This window comes from Pholcus phalangioides, unplaced genomic scaffold (genome assembly GCF_987345545.1).
Source record: "Pholcus phalangioides strain wild (caught in Gottingen) unplaced genomic scaffold, Ppha-v1.0 ptg000027l_1, whole genome shotgun sequence".
Taxonomy (NCBI): Eukaryota; Metazoa; Arthropoda; class Arachnida; order Araneae; family Pholcidae; genus Pholcus; species Pholcus phalangioides.
The window spans coordinates 10851955-10871894 of record NW_028301617.1 but is presented as its reverse complement, the minus strand read 5'-3'; the positions used below and the strand labels follow the sequence as shown (position 1 = coordinate 10871894).

The 19940-nt window shown below is 38.0% G+C and overlaps 1 protein-coding gene across 1 annotated transcript in view; it reads right to left on the bottom strand.

Moving 5' to 3' along the window:
- LOC149068400 (uncharacterized) overlaps window positions 1–19531 on the bottom strand; it is a 178774-nt gene extending 159243 nt beyond the window's left edge. The window contains exon 1 of the mRNA XM_089251608.1: window positions 19142–19531. The gene's annotated coding sequence lies outside the window, so the exon portion shown is untranslated. The remainder of the gene's footprint in view (window positions 1–19141) is intronic.
- Window positions 19532–19940: the final 409 nt, after the last annotated feature.

Genomic DNA, 19940 nt, shown 5'->3' with positions numbered 1-19940 from the left:
CAACCCAAAATGAACCTTAAAAAAAAACAACAACAACGAACCGAAGGAGGAGGGGGGGGGGAAGAGAGAAAAGAGCTTTAAATTTCCATAAATGAATTAAATAATTGGGTTAAACAATCAACGAAACAAACTTTCGCCCCCACGGTTGCCAACATATACTAAATAAGAATTCTTCGAGTTCCATTCCCTCTTTCGCGTACGTACGACGGCAGCAGCAACACATTGTGCAAATTAAACAGTGAGGAGGGGGGGAGGGGGTGTTCCTCCAAGGGATTTGATGATGGCGGTGGGGGCCACAGAAAACGAACGCGAAAAACCCACGACCACCAACACAAACTCAATTAACGTCGCCACAAACAACCTATCGCGGGCATTAAGATGCAAATTAGATGAATGTGCTTCTTATATTCCCCATTGTTTTTTTTAAAGGAAAGGATGAGCGGAAGAAACGTTTTTTGAATCCATCCCATGGAAATGATGTTATTCGTTTCCGAATAATGAATAATATTTAATGATGTAAAAAAAAATTCATATTTTTATTAATTTTTTTTCCCCCCAAAAAACAAATTTTTTAGTTTCGAAATATTGAATTTTTTTTTTTGGCAACAACGAGTAATTTAATTTCAAATTTGATCGATTTGATGCCGACGGCGTGAAGCGTTTCCAAAAAAACAAAATTGAGCAATTTATAGAGTAAAGTTCTTTTATAAAACTTGAAAAAATGCAGCCAATAAGGCTATTGGTTACATTCACAGGGGTTTTCTTTTTCATCTTTTATCAAACTTTTATAGTGTAATCCCCCAAAGCAGAATGTGCCTCCAATATTGAACATATTGGAGTCGTATTTGACTTGCGTTTTAACAGAAGTCGTATTTGACTTGCGTTTAAACACATTGGGAAAGTATTTTTGCTTGATTAGATGTTTAACTTTATTAACGTAGTATTATGCTTGATTAATTGGAGTCGTATCGGGCGAAGATTGGCGACGCAGTTGACCTGATGGAAGTCTTACTGGGCATGATTGGAGGCGCATTGTACTTGATTGAAGTCCGCAATCAAAGGAGTGCGGTGGAGGGGGGGGGGGAGTGGAGTGCCGTCTGGTACCTCGGGCGCTGAGTTTGAAAAAATAACGAGGAGGGGACGCCTAAATATATGGGTAGTGGCCACAGAAGATAGAGCGAATTTCCCTTTCCAGTTATGGCATTGGTGATTGGCATGAGTAAAGTAATATTGAGCATGGTTGAAGACATATTAGGCAATGATTGAGGAAACTCATTTGACTGGATAGTAATTGTATTGGGCATGATTGGAGACGCACACATTTTACCTGATTGAAGTAATATGTGGCATATTGGCATTATTGGATTCCTATTGAACATGAATGGAGACGAATTTGCTTTGACTGAGGGCGACGGGACGCATTATGATATTTGGCATATTTGGAGATTGATATTTGGCATATTTGGAGATTGATATTTGACATATTTGGAAATTGATATTTGACATATTTGGAAATTGATATTTGACATATTTGGAAATTGATATTTGACATATTTGGAAATTGATATTTGACATATTTGTAGATTGATAATATTTGACGTATTTGGAGATTGATAATATTTGACGTATTTGGAAATTGATATTTGACATATTTGGAAATTGATATTTGACATATTTGGAAATTGATATTTGACATATTTGGAAATTGATATTTGACATATTTGGAAATTGATATTTGACATATTTGGAAATTGATATTTGACATATTTGGAAATTGATATTTGACATATTTGGAAATTGATATTTGACATATTTGTAGATTGATAATATTTGACGTATTTGGAGATTGATAATATTTGACATATTTGGAAATTGATATTTGACATATTTGGAAATTGATATTTGACATATTTGGAAATTGATATTTGACATATTTGGAAATTGATATTTGACATATTTGGAAATTGATATTTGACATATTTGGAAATTGATATTTGACATATTTGTAGATTGATAATATTTGACGTATTTGGAGATTGATAATATTTGACGTATTTGGAAATTTATATTTGACATATTTGGAAATTGATATTTGACATATTTGGAAATTGATATTTGACATATTTGGAAATTGATATTTGACATATTTGGAAATTGATATTTGACATATTTGGAAATTGATATTTGACATATTTGGAAATTGATATTTGACATATTTGGAAATTGATATTTGACATATTTGTAGATTGATAATATTTGACGTATTTGGAGATTGATAATATTTGACGTATTTGGAAATTTATATTTGACATATTTGGAAATTGATATTTGACATATTTGGAAATTGATATTTGACATATTTGGAAATTGATATTTGACATATTTGGAAATTGATATTTGACATATTTGTAGATTGATAATATTTGACGTATTTGGAGATTGATAATATTTGACGTATTTGGAAATTGATATTTGACATATTTGGAAATTGATATTTGACATATTTGGAAATTGATATTTGACGTATTTGTAGATTGATAATATTTGACGTATTTGGAGATTGATAATATTTGACATATTTGGAAATTGATATTTGACATATTTGGAAATTGATATTTGACATATTTGGAAATTGATATTTGACATATTTGGAAATTGATATTTGACATATTTGTAGATTGATAATATTTGACGTATTTGGAGATTGATAATATTTGACATATTTGGAAATTGATATTTGACATATTTGGAAATTGATATTTGACATATTTGGAAATTGATATTTGACATATTTGGAAATTGATATTTGACATATTTGGAAATTGATATTTGACATATTTGGAAATTGATATTTGACATATTTGTAGATTGATAATATTTGACGTATTTGGAGATTGATAATATTTGACGTATTTGGAAATTTATATTTGACATATTTGGAAATTGATATTTGACATATTTGGAAATTGATATTTGACATATTTGGAAATTGATATTTGACATATTTGGAAATTGATATTTGACATATTTGTAGATTGATAATATTTGACGTATTTGGAGATTGATAATATTTGACGTATTTGGAAATTGATATTTGACATATTTGGAAATTGATATTTGACATATTTGGAAATTGATATTTGACATATTTGGAAATTGATATTTGACATATTTGGAAATTGATATTTGACATATTTGGAAATTGATATTTGACGTATTTGTAGATTGATAATATTTGACGTATTTGGAGATTGATAATATTTGACATATTTGGAAATTGATATTTGACATATTTGGAAATTGATATTTGACATATTTGGAAATTGATATTTGACATATTTGGAAATTGATATTTGACATATTTGGAAATTGATATTTGACATATTTGGAAATTGATATTTGACATATTTGTAGATTGATAATATTTGACGTATTTGGAGATTGATAATATTTGACGTATTTGGAAATTTATATTTGACATATTTGGAAATTGATATTTGACATATTTGGAAATTGATATTTGACATATTTGGAAATTGATATTTGACATATTTGGAAATTGATATTTGACATATTTGGAAATTGATATTTGACATATTTGGAAATTGATATTTGACATATTTGGAAATTGATATTTGACATATTTGTAGATTGATAATATTTGACGTATTTGGAGATTGATAATATTTGACGTATTTGGAAATTTATATTTGACATATTTGGAAATTGATATTTGACATATTTGGAAATTGATATTTGACATATTTGGAAATTGATATTTGACATATTTGGAAATTGATATTTGACATATTTGTAGATTGATAATATTTGACGTATTTGGAGATTGATAATATTTGACGTATTTGGAAATTGATATTTGACATATTTGGAAATTGATATTTGACATATTTGGAAATTGATATTTGACGTATTTGTAGATTGATAATATTTGACGTATTTGGAGATTGATAATATTTGACATATTTGGAAATTGATATTTGACATATTTGGAAATTGATATTTGACATATTTGGAAATTGATATTTGACATATTTGGAAATTGATATTTGACATATTTGTAGATTGATAATATTTGACGTATTTGGAGATTGATAATATTTGACATATTTGGAAATTGATATTTGACATATTTGGAAATTGATATTTGACATATTTGGAAATTGATATTTGACATATTTGGAAATTGATATTTGACATATTTGGAAATTGATATTTGACATATTTGGAAATTGATATTTGACATATTTGTAGATTGATAATATTTGACGTATTTGGAGATTGATAATATTTGACGTATTTGGAAATTTATATTTGACATATTTGGAAATTGATATTTGACATATTTGGAAATTGATATTTGACATATTTGGAAATTGATATTTGACATATTTGGAAATTGATATTTGACATATTTGTAGATTGATAATATTTGACGTATTTGGAGATTGATAATATTTGACGTATTTGGAAATTGATATTTGACATATTTGGAAATTGATATTTGACATATTTGGAAATTGATATTTGACATATTTGGAAATTGATATTTGACATATTTGGAAATTGATATTTGACATATTTGGAAATTGATATTTGACGTATTTGTAGATTGATAATATTTGACGTATTTGGAGATTGATAATATTTGACATATTTGGAAATTGATATTTGACATATTTGGAAATTGATATTTGACATATTTGGAAATTGATATTTGACATATTTGGAAATTGATATTTGACATATTTGGAAATTGATATTTGACATATTTGGAAATTGATATTTGACATATTTGGAAATTGATATTTGGCATGTTTGGCGATTTTTGACATTTTGGAGATAATTATTTCTAACTTTGTTTAACCTACCTTTGTTTTTCTTCATTCTGGAGACGAAAGTGACTTTATAGGAATCATTAAATTTAATTTCGGATCTGATATCCCTGAAATTAGATTTAGATCGGGTATTTGCTATGACTGATTTTGTTCAGAGCTTCACTGGACTCGTTTCTGATTAACTGAATATTTAAGTTAATTGGGAGTCGAACAACTAAGTAAGCAGTATACAGTTATAATGCACTGTAACTTGTGATCGGAATCATATTCGGCTTTATTGGGAATCATATTTAGCTTGATACCAGAGTCGTATTTGACTCTTTTGGAGTTTCATAGGAGTCGTACGTGACTCGATCTGAGTCATATTGGAGTCGTTTCATTTTGACTGAAGATTAGAATTGGACTTGGATTTGAGCCTTATCGATAGAGCAAGGAAATTCAGACAAAAAATGCCATAAACGTCTTTTCTTTACCTATTTTCAAACTTTTTTGTAAAAATGATTTTTTTTAACTTTCCTGCCAAAGTGCGTATTTTAACAGTTTTGAGTTCATATTCAATTACAAAGGCTATAATTTGCAAAACTTGGGTATTTTGAACATTGGGAAGAACGGAATCGCTCTTTTTAAAATTTTCCAACTCTCAGTAGGCCTACTAATTACCATCAGAAAGCCCGTCCGCCCCACCCCTTCCAGCCAGGGCCGTCTTAAGAGTGTCATGCCCCCCCCCCCGGGCCAAATGATTTTTCTGAGGCCCTACCAGGCAAATTCTTCAGAAAATCTCAACCAGATTCACATTTTTGTGAGGTTCTTTTTTTCCTCTTGAGGCCCCTGGGCCGTGCCTGGGTGGGCCCATGCCTTAAGACGCGCGGCACTGCTTCCAGCCTCATTTAAACGCGAATAAGTGATCCGCGAGATAGACTTAGTGCTACCACATGCAATTAAATTTGCTTTCAAATGAATGCTGCCCACGTTAGAAAAGACCCCACAGATAATTTTCCCTACGAGCTCTGGTAAGGGTAGGGTCTCTCTTCCCTACAGGGTCCCGCGCTTGTGGTAAGTCCCGCATATGTGGTAATATAAAAAAAAATATTTTTTTTTACAATAGAATAAGGTAGCTATGGGTCCCGCGCTTGTGGTAAGTTCCGCATATGAGGTAATATGAAAAAAAAAATTTACAGTAGAATAAGGTAGCTATGGGTCCCGCGTACAGGGCCCCGTGCTTGTGGCAAGTCCCGCATGTGTGGTAATATAAAAATAAATATTTTTTTACAACAGAATAAGGTAGCTATGGGGGGGGGGTCTCTCTCTCTCTCTCCCGCGCACAGGGTCCCGTGCTTGTGGTAAGTCCCGCATAAGTGGTAATACATATTTTTTTTTACAATAGAATAAGGTATAATAATATGTGGTAATATAAAAAAAAATGTTTTTACAGCAGAATAAGGTAGCTATGGGGGTCCCGCGCACTGGGTCCCGTGTATGTGGTAAGTCCCGCATAAGTGGTAATATAAAAAAAAATATTTTTTTTTACAATAGAATAAGGTAGCTATGGGTCCCGCGCTTGTGGTAAGTTCCGCATATGAGGTAATATGAAAAAAAAAATTTACAGTAGAATAAGGTAGCTATGGGTCCCGCGTACAGGGCCCCGTGCTTGTGGTAAGTCCCGCATGTGTGGTAATATAAAAATAAATATTTTTTTACAACAGAATAAGGTAGCTATGGGGGGGGGGTCTCTCTCTCTCTCTCCCGCGCACAGGGTCCCGTGCTTGTGGTAAGTCCCGCATAAGTGGTAATACATATTTTTTTTTACAATAGAATAAGGTATAATAATATGTGGTAATATAAAAAAAAATGTTTTTACAGCAGAATAAGGTAGCTATGGGGGTCCCGCGCACTGGGTCCCGTGTATGTGGTAAGTCCCGCATAAGTGGTAATATAATTTGCAAACCCATAAAATTTGCAAATTCGGTCACGGGGAATTGAGGCGGGCCTGGATTTTATTGGTTGGTAAAATGAATACAAATGAAAATTTTTCATGGCACTAGCAGCGGGGGATGACCGACAAGCTTCCAAGTCGGGGGGCCCCCCATGTTTACAGATTTCATTTTGAGGGGCCCTGGATGAATCTCATTCTTTTCTGTTGTTTAACATCGTAGAATTTGCAACAGCGGATGCCCGAGATAAATCCAGTCTGGGTCCCCCCCCCCCTAAAAATCTGCGTATTTTGGTCCCCGCTACTGGATATGGGGCCCTGGATTTTATTCGTTGTAAAAAGTTGATAAGAATGAAAAATTTTCGCGGTCCCTCACGGGGGGGGGGGGATGTCCGACATGACTCCATGTCGGGGGCCCCCATGGAAATATTGACAGGTTCCAATTCGGGAGCCCCTGTATGTATCTCATTGCTTCTTGTAGTTGAACATTGTAAAATTTGCAACACATGGGTAGCCCGGGATAAATCCAGTCTGGGGTCTCCACTGAAATTCAGCGAATTGGAGTCTTGGGGACCCCCATGGGGGGAAGTTTTCTGGGGGTACTTGATGAATCGCATTTGTTTTTTTTTTTGTTGCTTTATTATTGCAAAATTCGCTTCTTCAGTAAGCTGGTGCTTTCACGTGTCACAAGATATGTTGTGAAGAAAAAAAGGGGGATTGGCCGCCAAAGACGGCGGGGGAGGCAGAGCCCCTTGCCCCCTAGTAAATTATAAATTCCTTTTTTTTATTGTGCCTATTTTAGGCATTTTTATAGCGCCTTTTTGCTTGCCTGCCGGGACCATTTTTAGTGCCAAAGCTTCAGGGCTCTACTTATTGAACTTATTGAATTAGAACCGCAACCAGGGACTGATCTCGGATCAGGTGCCGCCGCGGTGCCAATTTTTCTTTTTTGTTTCAAAGGCTTGATTGAAATCATTTCCGAAAAACGTGGTTTTCCCCCCAAAAAAAAACGACCGCACCGCGAAAATATTCCAAGTGACATGTTTCAAGTGAAGTAACGAACTTGAAATTCCGTGATCCTAATGGGCGTGTGTTACCTCGTACTTACTTTTAACCATTAAAAGCATGCTGCGAGTTTTCGTTGGCACGTAACATGAAAAGAGAGGAGCGTTGCCGACTTGGAGAGGCATGGATTGATGGAAAGCCTTTGTGCTCTCTGAGTGTTCAACTTAATCGTTCCCGATCCAGCCTAATGATAAGTTGGCACGCTCACGACCCGAGGATCAGAAGTTGGCTTAATGTGGGGGGGGGGCGTATATGGACCATGATGATTAGTATGCATAATTTTCGTATAATAATTTCAGCTCTTGTGCTTTTCGTATAATTTGTACTCAATTTTCAATATGGACATCTTTTTGATATCGGCTCTGGATTCCTCGCTGAAACATCGCGTTCGGAAATTAAGATGGCGGTCATAAAACGGTCTCACCCCCCCCCCCCCCGTAGATTTTTATGGAGTCTTATTCCCTATAACAGCCCTGGAATGACTTTATAACTATTTTTCAACATGGGTGGAATTACTTGGCCTGAGAAGATCTAGTTCACACATGCTCAACCCATGGCCAGCGGGATCAAATGCGGCCCTCGGACTCGTCTGGTGTTGCCCGCGACCTCGAACCCAGTCTTGTCAAAATGAACTAAGCGGCGCATTTGTAAGTCACTCAAGTCACCCGCGGTTCAGTTCCACATCACTTAAGTGGCCAGCGGCATATTTGCAGCTCTTCCGAGGGGGGCCCACGGCATACGTCCAGTGCACTTAAGCTGGGGCGACCACCGATAGATGACGCCTTCATTTCCCAGCCAACTCCACTAGTTGGAAATTGCCATACGGCGATGTATGACTGGAGTTGGTATGCGGTAAACTAGTGCACTTAAGCAGCCAGCGGCAATTTTCACTATCACTTAAGTGACCCGCAGTATATTTACAGATCACTTGGGTGATATGCGGCACGGTGCCGGAACATTTTTAGAACCCTCAAGTGAACCGCCGCGTTGTTCCAGATCACTTAAGTTACCACCGGCACAATTACAGATGACTAAAAAGACCCGCACTGCAGTTCCACGTCGTTTAAGTGGCCCGCGGAACATTCTCGGATCGATTAATCGGCCGGCTGCACATTTCAGATCACTAAAGTGGCTCGCGACGTATCCCCAGGCCACTGAAGTTACCAGCGGTTTATGTACAGATCACTCGAGTGTCCCGCAGCACAATTCCAGATCCGTGAAACGACCCGCGGCACATTTCTGTATCACTTAAGAGACCCACGGCACATTTCTGTATCACTTAAGTGACCCGCGACACATTTATAAATCACCAAAGAGGCCGGTAGTACGTTTTCGAACCAATGGAGTGGCACATACTCTCCAAAATGTTGAGCACCTATGATGTAGTTTCTAGTTCCATTCGGTAAACCATGGTGCTCACGGCTCGGTCTAAGCCTCTTACTTTAGCATTGACGAGCCCAGATATTTTGTAAAGTTGATTTCTCAATGGAACACTCTTTCCTACACCCCTTAGTTTGCACCTACTGAGAATCAGAAGTAAGCCTCGTTACAACAGATATGGCATTTTCAAGGGGGTTTGGCAATTTCTGCTGCGCCGCTCAAAGTGTTAGTTAGACCAGTTTTTCCCCCATTAGTGGTAATACCATAGTCTTAGGGGCGGTAGAAGCTAGGGATGTAGCATAGGATCTAAGATGTACGCTTGATTTAGGGGATGGGGGGGGGGGAAGATGAAAGAAAAAGTTTGGGAAACTTGAAACCCAAAACAGCTCAATGTCAATTATGGAATGCAACTTACACATAAAGCAGTGTTTCTCAAAGTGTACGTCACGGCTCTTAGGGACGTCACCAATGTTTGTGAAGGGCGTTGAGAGAACACACCATTAGGAAACGTTGCATAGCTGCCAACTTTGGAGAATGAGAATTCGGGAGGTTTTCGCGCGGATCCAAATTCAGTACAAAAATAAATATGTAAAAGGGATATTTGAAAAGATTTTAGGGATTTTTCATTAGCAAAAGGGAAGCTTTAGGTATGTTTTCCCGTTGCAAAAACCGTGACACCGTGCAATCATGGCCAACCACTAGGTAAAAGTTCTTGGGTAAATTACCTCTCAAAAATCAAATCTCGCAAACCAAAAAATCTCAGTCGGGCCCGGACCGGGCCTTTTTGTAAAGCAGATACACGCGATCGTGCCAATTTTGGGTCTCGAAAGGTCGAATTGAAGCTTGCTGATTGGCGAATTTTGTGTTTTCTCCCCAAAAAATGATTTTTTTTTTTTTTTATGATTTGACGAAATATAGCGACAATTTACACAACTCTTATAAAGCAGCAGCAGTTTTTTTTCGGGTAAATTCTTGGGGAATAATTCTTTCCCCTAAATGTAGGGATTTTCTACAATCACGGGCGGAATTCGGGAGATAAAAGAATTTTTCGGGAGTCCGGGAGATGAAAATTCGGGAGTCTCCCGGAAAATCGGGAGACTTGGCAGCAATGATATTAATATGTGTGTGCGTGTGTGCCTATTTCTGCTTCGAAGTGATTCTTTTATAAATGTGAAAATATCTGCTAAACTATTCTGGGCAGCCGCAGAGGAATCACGAATAGCGCGCTCAGAAGCCGCTAGTGAACGTAGAGGCTTAATCAGGCTGTCAGTCAAGACCTCACAAGCTAATATCGAGCACTATTCAGTTTTCCGAGGTGCTCGCGAATAATAAAGCTCGCTAGACACAAATGAAATGATCCTAAAACACATAATAAAGAATTGAGTTGCAGTTTTGCCATGAATTCCCCTGTTTCCATCAAGCGTGTTTGCATATCATGTTGGGCCTATAAATACCCATAGTAAAGAAGGCTCCAAAGGGTCTCCCCATTCATACCCCTCGCCATTTTTTTTTTCTCTCTTACCCCTGGGCTCATCATTTCTGGGACCCCAAATGCATCGCAGCAAAAGATCAGATAGTTCAGAAGAGAGAAAAAAAAAAAAGAAGTCCGAAGGAGAGGTGCAGGTACCCCTTTTGTTAACCACGTTCTTGACAATGAACCTAGTCCCACCCTTCGAATAAATAACGATTCGACGGTACCTCGTGCTATTGCTGCTGTGGGGGAAAGACTCCATATAACAAGGCTGAGGAGGGATAGGTAGGACCAAAGAAAAGAACATTATATTATAGAACTGCTTTTATTTGGCCCCTTCCTTCCATCCTTCCCAGCGCACAATTCTCTTCTCCATCCGGGGCAAAAGACCTAACATAAGAAATTACAACCCCAGAGGATGCCAAGATGATACAGTAGCCACTTGCAGAAGCTCCCGCAAAGCGCATCACCAGTCTAGAGATAATAATGGGTCGTAAAAAGAAGTGAAAAAAAATTGACTCACGAACCGTTGCCACCAAAAAAGGATGAAACTAATAAATAAGAAAAAATATAGAGAGAGGAAAGAAAAGATTGTTCTTTCATTTTATTTTATTTTTTTTAGTATGTGTGCATTTGGATGTTAAATTATGGCTATTTATCTTGGACAGTAGCGTTTGTAAGTGTCGCCAACGGAGCCAAAGTATCATAATTGAATTTTAGGTTTGTTTGTTTTTTGTTTTTTTAACATTCTCTAAATAGGGCCATTCTTCATTAATAACTGGTTGTTGTGCGGTTTCTCAGCTGCATTTTGTTTTCCTCAAGAATCTTGGTTCCATCGTGGACGGTGTGTAATCAATTTTCGTTCTGTGGCGACGACTTCTGGAAAATCTCAACAAAATGGGTGCAAGTTCCTTCCCATAACGTTATTTGGCAGGTTTCGTTTCGGACTACTATCAAAAGCGGCACGAATAATTTAGGTATGGCTCCTGGTGGTGGATACTCTTCTCCGAAGTCGAAGAATATTCCAGGGATATTCCGAGTATGAAAGAGAAAGAGTAGGCCGTGAACCAGGAACGGTCATTCTTTTTTTCGGGGGGGGGAGGGGGATTGCGGACCATTTGAGTGATTTAGAAACTTGTCGCAAGCCACTCAAATAATAGAGTAGGACAGGGCAGGGGAGTAGCCAGAAATTTCGTTCGGGGGGGGGGGACCAAAGTGACAGAACAATGGATTTGGCCATCTTTTTCCCTTTTTTCGGTCATTTTCTCACATTTCGGGGCCCCCCCCCCCCCCGCTACGCCCTTGGGACAGGGGGAGGGGTTCTCAAAATTTTCCCTTCACCCGTGGCGCCCCTTTTAATCAACGCTTATCCGAGGCTCCCCAGAGCAGTTTAAAAAAAAGCATCTCTTCGGAAAGCCTTCGTCGGGGCCGTCGTTCCGCGGCGCTCCTGACAAAAGTTGGCGGCACAACAGGCATAGGCGGAGATTGACTTGGAAGTCTGCGGGGGGGGGGGGGGGCACGATGATGATGATGTCAATTCATATATACATTAGATCAGTCGACTCCACCTTTGACGCTGGGGAGCAATGCCCTCCCCACGTCACCCCCCTCCCCGTATCTCCGCCCATGACAATAGAACGCGACACACAGCTTGAGAACCCCTGGACTAGAATATTAATCAACTAGAATGTTCCGATAGTTTCTTGCCGGACACTAGAATGTTTTAGTAATCTGTCGCAAAATGTTTTCGCGCCTTGTCACAGAATGTTACGGTCGTCTATCGCGACCACAAGAGTGTTTTGGTAATCTGTTGGAGAATGTGTTGGTCATCTGTCGCAAAATATATTGGTCATTCGTCGCAGAATGTATTGGTCATCTATCGCAAGATTTTGTTATTTGTCACAGAATGTTTCGTTGATCTGTCACGGGCCACTAGCGTGTTTTGGTAATCAGCCACAAAATGTTTTGGTAATCCGTCGCAGAATGTATTGATCCTCTCAGAGAATGTTTCGGTCATTTGTCACAAAGTTTTGGCTATTTGTCGCAATATTTTCGTCACCTGTCACAGAATGTTTTGGTAATCTGTCGCGGATACTAGAACGTTTTGGCGATCGCCCGGTTGACATTTACTTATGGTGTGATAAACGGTAACAGGCCGTAATCAAATAAAAGGTTTCATACTACTCTTAATGGAGGTTTGTTTTTTTTTGGATATTTTATAATGCGCAGTGAAAAATATCTAAAACCAACATAATTTATAACATAGGACGTACCTACGCTGGATGACGGTGCAATTTTAATATTTTAATCATAGGGCCGTTGGAATTAGTAGCAAAAGCAACAATTAAAGGGGGTCCCAAATTTGGTCACCAAAAGGGTCACGAAAGGATAAAAAACCAGTGTGAAAATTATTCGGTTCATTTTTGTAAAACTTTGGGCCACAGAGTTCAATGACTGGTTCCATGCGGGACCATTTCATCATCATCGGATCCCGAGCAAGGACATGTTCTGGGGTTCCGTAATTTCAGCTGGAAACACAACATCCTACATGGTTTACTCACTCACACTCGAAAATAATAGTATGTACGAGATCTCCGCATGCCCCCCCCCCCCTCCTGTACCCGGATTTGCCCATCCGTTAAGATGGCCTTGGTTCTGCGGGTGAATCCGCTAAATTTTCCGAAAAGTAATCGCAATTTGTTTTTTCAACCTTATTTCACTCGAAAGCTTTATTGTGGCATCCCCCCGCCCCCCGCAGACACCCGTCATAACCACCCTTCCGCATGATTTTCACCTGTGGACCCCTCAGACTATCCCAGGACCCAAAAAGGAAAGCCGGGGGGGCATAAGGAATTTATAACCACCGATTTAAACCAGGAAATTATCAGGAACTGCACCGACGCCAAATCCTGTCATTACGTCATTCTAACGAACATATTTATCATCATCACGATACCGTTGAAAGTTTCGGTTACAAACGGTCGGGGCTGAGAGATCGTTGGACATTTTCCACACCGTTAAGAAGTATGTATCGCGTTCCCCCTGGCGTTGAAATGCGTAACGTCACAAAAAAAAAAAACACTCTCTCTCTCTCAGAAGAAAGAAAGAAAGAAAAATTCTTTCTCCAAAAGAATAAACACTAATAACACGGCATCATGGAAACTAAACACGCGAAACTGGAAAAAAAACGGAGAGGAAGATGGAAACACAAGAATGATGCCAAAGAAAAGAACTCATAAATGTTCTTCTACCTGCCAAGGGTGAATGATAGATCATCATCACCATTTTGATGGCCAGAGAGAAACAGAAAACAAAGAAATATAATAAAAATGGACTCGTTCATCGAAAGGCCATAACACATGACGGTTCCGAAACCATCCACCCCTCTTGCCGAGAGGAACACCTGCAACTCTCCAGAAAACAACAACGAACTAAAAAGAAAATGTTCGGTTAATCTTTATATATTGTTTAAAAAACAAAATGGTGGCAGGTGGGGGTTTTCTTCTCTTCTTTTCTTTCTGTTTAGAAACAAGATTGAAACAAAATAAGAAACAAGAAAGAGATGCAACATTTCATAATAAGGAAACAAAAAAGAAGAAAAAGAGGAATAAAACAAGTTTTCCTGTGTGTGTTTTTTTTTTTTTTTTTTTTTTTGCGCTTTCCGGAAAAAGAGTTTCGGGAATGAACGCCTTCGTGGACACAAACATATTTCAAGCTTGGTCTAACTTTTGTAGCTCTAAAAGTTCGGAAAACTAAACAAAATATATATATATATTTTTTGGTCTTTTCATATCTAATAAAAACGCCAAAAGTTTATAGATATGATTGTTTCGTTTCTTTTCCCCGCAAGTTTTTTTTTTCTTTTACCGGAAAAGTTTCCGACGGTAAAGTTTTTAAGTATTATTATTATCATTATGGCAGGTATAAACTATTTTTTGTCCTACTTTTAGGATATATAGTGATCGTTGAAGCATTCAAGACCAATGAATTATGATTTTTTTTTTTCATTTTTTGACCAATATGTTTCGGGTCTGGGACGTAATCCCGACGTTTTGAAACAAAATTATTCAATTTAACCGGCTTTATCTTCCAGAAATTATCAACGAAATTCTGTGCCGCAACATTGCTATTGTCCCGATAACATCTGGATTCCCTTGGCACCAAGAAAGATCGCCTGTGCCACAGATCGCGAGTTTCTTAACGTTTTAATTCAAATACGATAATATAAGTCCACAACAAGGCAAAATGCCCAACGAGTTCGATGAGAAAAAAGATGCCCGTAGATGACAATTCGCAAAGAACCCTCTTGATGATTACGATACAGTTCTGCGGAGCTCTTGATGATAATGATTCGGTTTTCCGGAGCCTCTAATGATCAAGAAACTTTTCCATGGACCCCCTTGGTGATTACATGACCGCTCTACGGACTCCGTGCTGATTACGAAGCCGTTCTACGGAACCCCTGATAAGTACGGCACAGTTTCACGGAGCCCCTAATGATTGAGAGAGTTTTCCACGGATCAACTTTGATCACAACACCGTTCTACGGACCCCTTGGCATGGCCGGAATTAGAGGAGGGAAGGGGAGCAACTGCCTCGGGCGGCAAAATTTAGGGGGCGGCAGTTTTAGGTGGGAGCTAAGAACACCGTGTTGTAAAATTATGGAATTATAAAGTTGTGGGGGGCGGCAAAGTCATGCTTGCCCCGGGCGGCAAAAATCCTAGTTATGGCCCTGCCCTTGGTGATAACGTGGCCGTTCTACGGCCCCTTTGGTGATAACGTGGCCGTTCTACGGACCCTTTGGTGATTACGAGGCCGTTCTACGGACCCTTTGGTGATTACGAGGCCGTTCTTACGGTACTGTTTTACGGAATTCTTGATAGGTGCGACACAGTTTTACGGAGGCCTCAATGATTAAAAACTTTTCAACGAAATCCTTGGTGAAAATGAGACAATTCTACGGAACTCTTGGTGATTACGGGACCGTTCTATGGCACTGTCATACGGAACCCTTGATAATTACAAGGCTACTCTACGGAACCTTTGATGATGATTATGAGACTGTTCTACAGCACCCTTGATGCTTACCAGACTGTTGTACGGAACCCTTGCCGATTACGACAACGTTTTAGGGAATCCTTGACGATTATGACACTGTACTACGGAATCTTGATGAGATCACAAGCCTGTTCCACGGAACCCAAAAAAGAAATTTTTTTTTTAATCCAATATAGCTATTTGTATAACAACACCAACCATGATCTCCCCCACCCACTCCACATCCTAGCAGAGCCCCTAGGCTAGGATCTTTGGCAGGCCCCGCGAAACTAAATTTATAGTGTAAAAAAAAACCGGATGAGAATCGTCCCAGCTCCCCGGACTGGAGCCCTGTTCAGCCCCACCGTTGTGGTAGACATGGCACCAATGAAAAATACAACAGCTTTTAATGAAAGTCGTCGGAGTTGAAAACCTGGTAACCTAATTCGAAGTTCCACATTTTAAACTGCGCAAAACAATTAGGGGAAATGCAGTTTTTATTCAATTGTGCATTTTAAACACTAAATTTTAATAAATTTAAATAAATCATGCATATTCCCCTAACTGTTTTGAGCAGTGTAGCATGATCAAGAATCAGTTTCAATGTGGAAATTTTCCCACGCACGTTTTTATAACGAAAAATCGAATTGTGGGAAACGATTTCATAATGAATTGTTGAACATTTCACACAATAATTTAAATTGATATCCGTATATTATACATGCCATACATGAATGAAATCTTGATTCACGTCCGTAAAACCTGAGTCGGGTTCTAGTTAGCCTACGGATCTGATTTCCCTGTTCAAACGCGGATAATCTTATTAATACAATTCTACGGAACCCTTATGGATTACGAGACCGTTCTACGGCACTGTTATGCGGAACCCTTGATAATTACAAGGCTACTTTACGGAACCTTTGATGATTATGAGACTGTTCTACAGCACACTTGATGCTTACTAGACTGTTGTACGGAACCCTTGATGCTTACTGGACGGTTGTACGGAACCCTTGCCGATTACTACCATGTTTTAGGAAATCAGCTCTCGGTATTCGCGGATTTCATATTCGAGGTTTTTGTATTCGGTGGTGTTTTCCCCAGTTTTCTGGAAAGCACTTCCACACAAGTGCTAAGAACACGATGTAAATTGTACGCGTCAAATGTTTTTCCCGTAGTTTCTAGGAGACTGTTGTTTAAATGTTCCTCTGAAAGTTAAGAACTTGGAAAAAAATTCGAAATATTGACATCGTTTACTTTCACTGACGCGGTTCCCCGTTATTAATGTCATCGATGAATCTACAATCAGGTACATCGAGGAAAAAGAACTTGGAATTTGGCCAGCCGTTGCTGTAGCTACACCTGCTACTACATAGCTCTGATCCAGAATCTCGGAGGCTAGACCCAGCAACGGCACATTCTCCACATGTAAAAAATTGCTACAGGAAGCCCTGTCACTATACTCCAACAAATTTACCGGAATGGACGATTACCGGCTAACAAACAGGCCGGTATAACAGCTAACGGGCATTAATGTTGATAATACTCTTCCAGAAAACATCACTGGACGGCCCCTTCTACTCCAGTGGCCCCGAAGCAGATGCCTATAAAAGGCCAAAGTTTATGGTTTACGTCATTCGCGGATTTTCCGCATTCGCGGTGAGCACCGGAACGTAACCCCCGCGAGCACCGAGGGACGACTGTACTTATGAATGCACTAGAACAAATTTTAAAATCATAATTTTTCATAAGAGCATTTTCTTTTCGACCCACCACTAAAAAGAAAGCGAAAAAAATCGTTTCATTCACGAGTTTTTCCCTCATAAACTCGCAATTATTGCAATATTTATATTAACTGTAATAATATCTGTATATATTTTTTTCATATAGTATCGAATACGAGGTAGTTATTGTTATTTTGTCCCTCAAGTAAACGAACTATGACGTCATACTATCCGGAAAGCGCCATTGGTTGATGAGACATGGCACTTGAAATAATGTTACAAAAGTACAAATATCAATTTCGAAATTAATAAGTATTTTAAACATTCCCCACACACAGAAAACAATTTACTACATTATTTATTTCTGTTACACATACTCGTATTTAATATTAAAAGACATTAATGTAATTCATTTTCAAGACGCGTTTGTTTCAAAGGCATTCAAGTCGGTAGGTGAATAGGTGTTTCTTCCGTAATCAATTCAATTCTTCTTTTTTATACGAAACGAATAAGATTGATTTTAACATTGATCATTTTCTGCACGCGAGGGCTAATTATAGGCCGTTACCTACATTTTATCGCCGATTCCGAACGGCAGCGTCCAACATTTAGCCTGTTTTTTGTATACTCCTGTAATCAATCCCTCGGTGTGGGACTCCGTGCTATGATCATGTTGTCGCCATTTGTGTTGTACCCCGTGTCAGGAAAAAAATTTTATTTGATTATCGTTATTTTATTGGTTTTTTGACGTATTTGCAATATTTGATACTCTTTGCAATGTATATTTTCCAGTTAATTTATAATATATATAATTCGCATTTTAAGTGTTTTAATATAACATTATATAGAATTTTTAAATATTTTTCTATATTGTTATTATTTGCTAATATTATCAATTTTTTTTTTCAATTTATAACCAAATTTTTCGACGTTTCGATCAAAATTTATGATTTTTAATCTTAAAAAGAATCCAAGAAAATTTTCCGTTGTTCGCGGTAAGTAAGTTTACGACGTCAAAAGAGAATCAATTTACGTCAATGTTTACGAGTGTTGAAATGTGTATCCAAATTGAAGAGAACAAATTTCTTTTCCCCTGATGTTTGAAATAAAGCGAATGAAAATCGGAATTTTTACGGAAAAAATTGAATCGCAAGTTTTGGACAAGAATCCAATTTCTCTCGAAATAGTATCTTCAGTTTCCTCAATTGAATACCCCGGAAAGTTTATCAAATGTCAAAAAATAAGAAATACATAATAAAAATTTTAGATATCGTATCAAACTAAATTCATATGGATTTGGGAAATTGAAATTCAAAATAAATGAAATGATTCAAGTTTTTTGGAACATTTCAGAAAACCCCGCATGACGCGAAATTAAAATTACTCCATCGCAATAAAACAATTCAATTTTCACGTTTTTCGCCACAGCAATGATTGTTATCCGCAACAATTAAACTCCTCAAATATAAACTAATATAAATTTATATCAATTACAGTCTAAATAACGATAATCAGACCGCAAATCGAGCCCATTGTTGCACAAGAAACCATCAAAAACACACTTTCTTACGTCAAGTTCATTCACTAAAACTTTCCATTATTTGAATGTTAATTATTTCCTGCGAGATAAATAATTATTATTTAATAAGTTAATGATATATAATTGAAATAATCTCACCTTTAATACTTGAGAAAAACTTTCTTCTTACGCGGAGAAATAGAACATTTGAAGAGAGATATGTATACGTTCACTTGCGATTCATTTCTCACGAATTATCAAATCTGTCAATCACATGGGTAGGGATTTACCGAGTAAATCGATCAATTAATTAATTAATTAATTAATTGATCGTCGTCGATTTGGAATGAATTTCTCGTGAGGCGCGGGAAGCCGCGGCGTCACTGTCATCTTTCCTTTTTTTTTTTGTTTGTCTGGAGGAGAAACTTTTCCTTGTGTTTTATTCAGCTTTTGTATATTATACAGAGCACAAGTCCCCTTTTCGAACTCTCGGGAGCGCGAGAGGGACGCGCGCGCGCGGATGCGAACTTTCGCGCAGACTGACGGACTCGGTGTTGTTACTAAAATAAGTTGAGTCCGGCGAGAGAGGGCGACGCGCGATTGGAATCTTGGCGAGTTCCTTACCTGACTGTTTCCAGCCAATGTCGCCAAGACGGAGAAATGTTTTTTTTGTTTTCGTTTTTTTTTTTCGTTTCCTGAGAGAGAATTGACGAATTTAGTCAACTTTTCTTGCGATTGTAGGTTTTTTCCGGGATGCAAGGTGGAATCTTGTTTGAGTAGATCATGTGTATGCTCAACCCACGGCCCGCGGGACAAATGTGACCGGTGGCCCTCGTAATCTTCTGATGCGGCCAATGATCTCAAATCTAATTTTATACAAATACAAATACAAATACAAATACAACGCCACAACAGGCAAATTGCCCAACGAGGTGGCTGACTTTAGAACATCATGGAT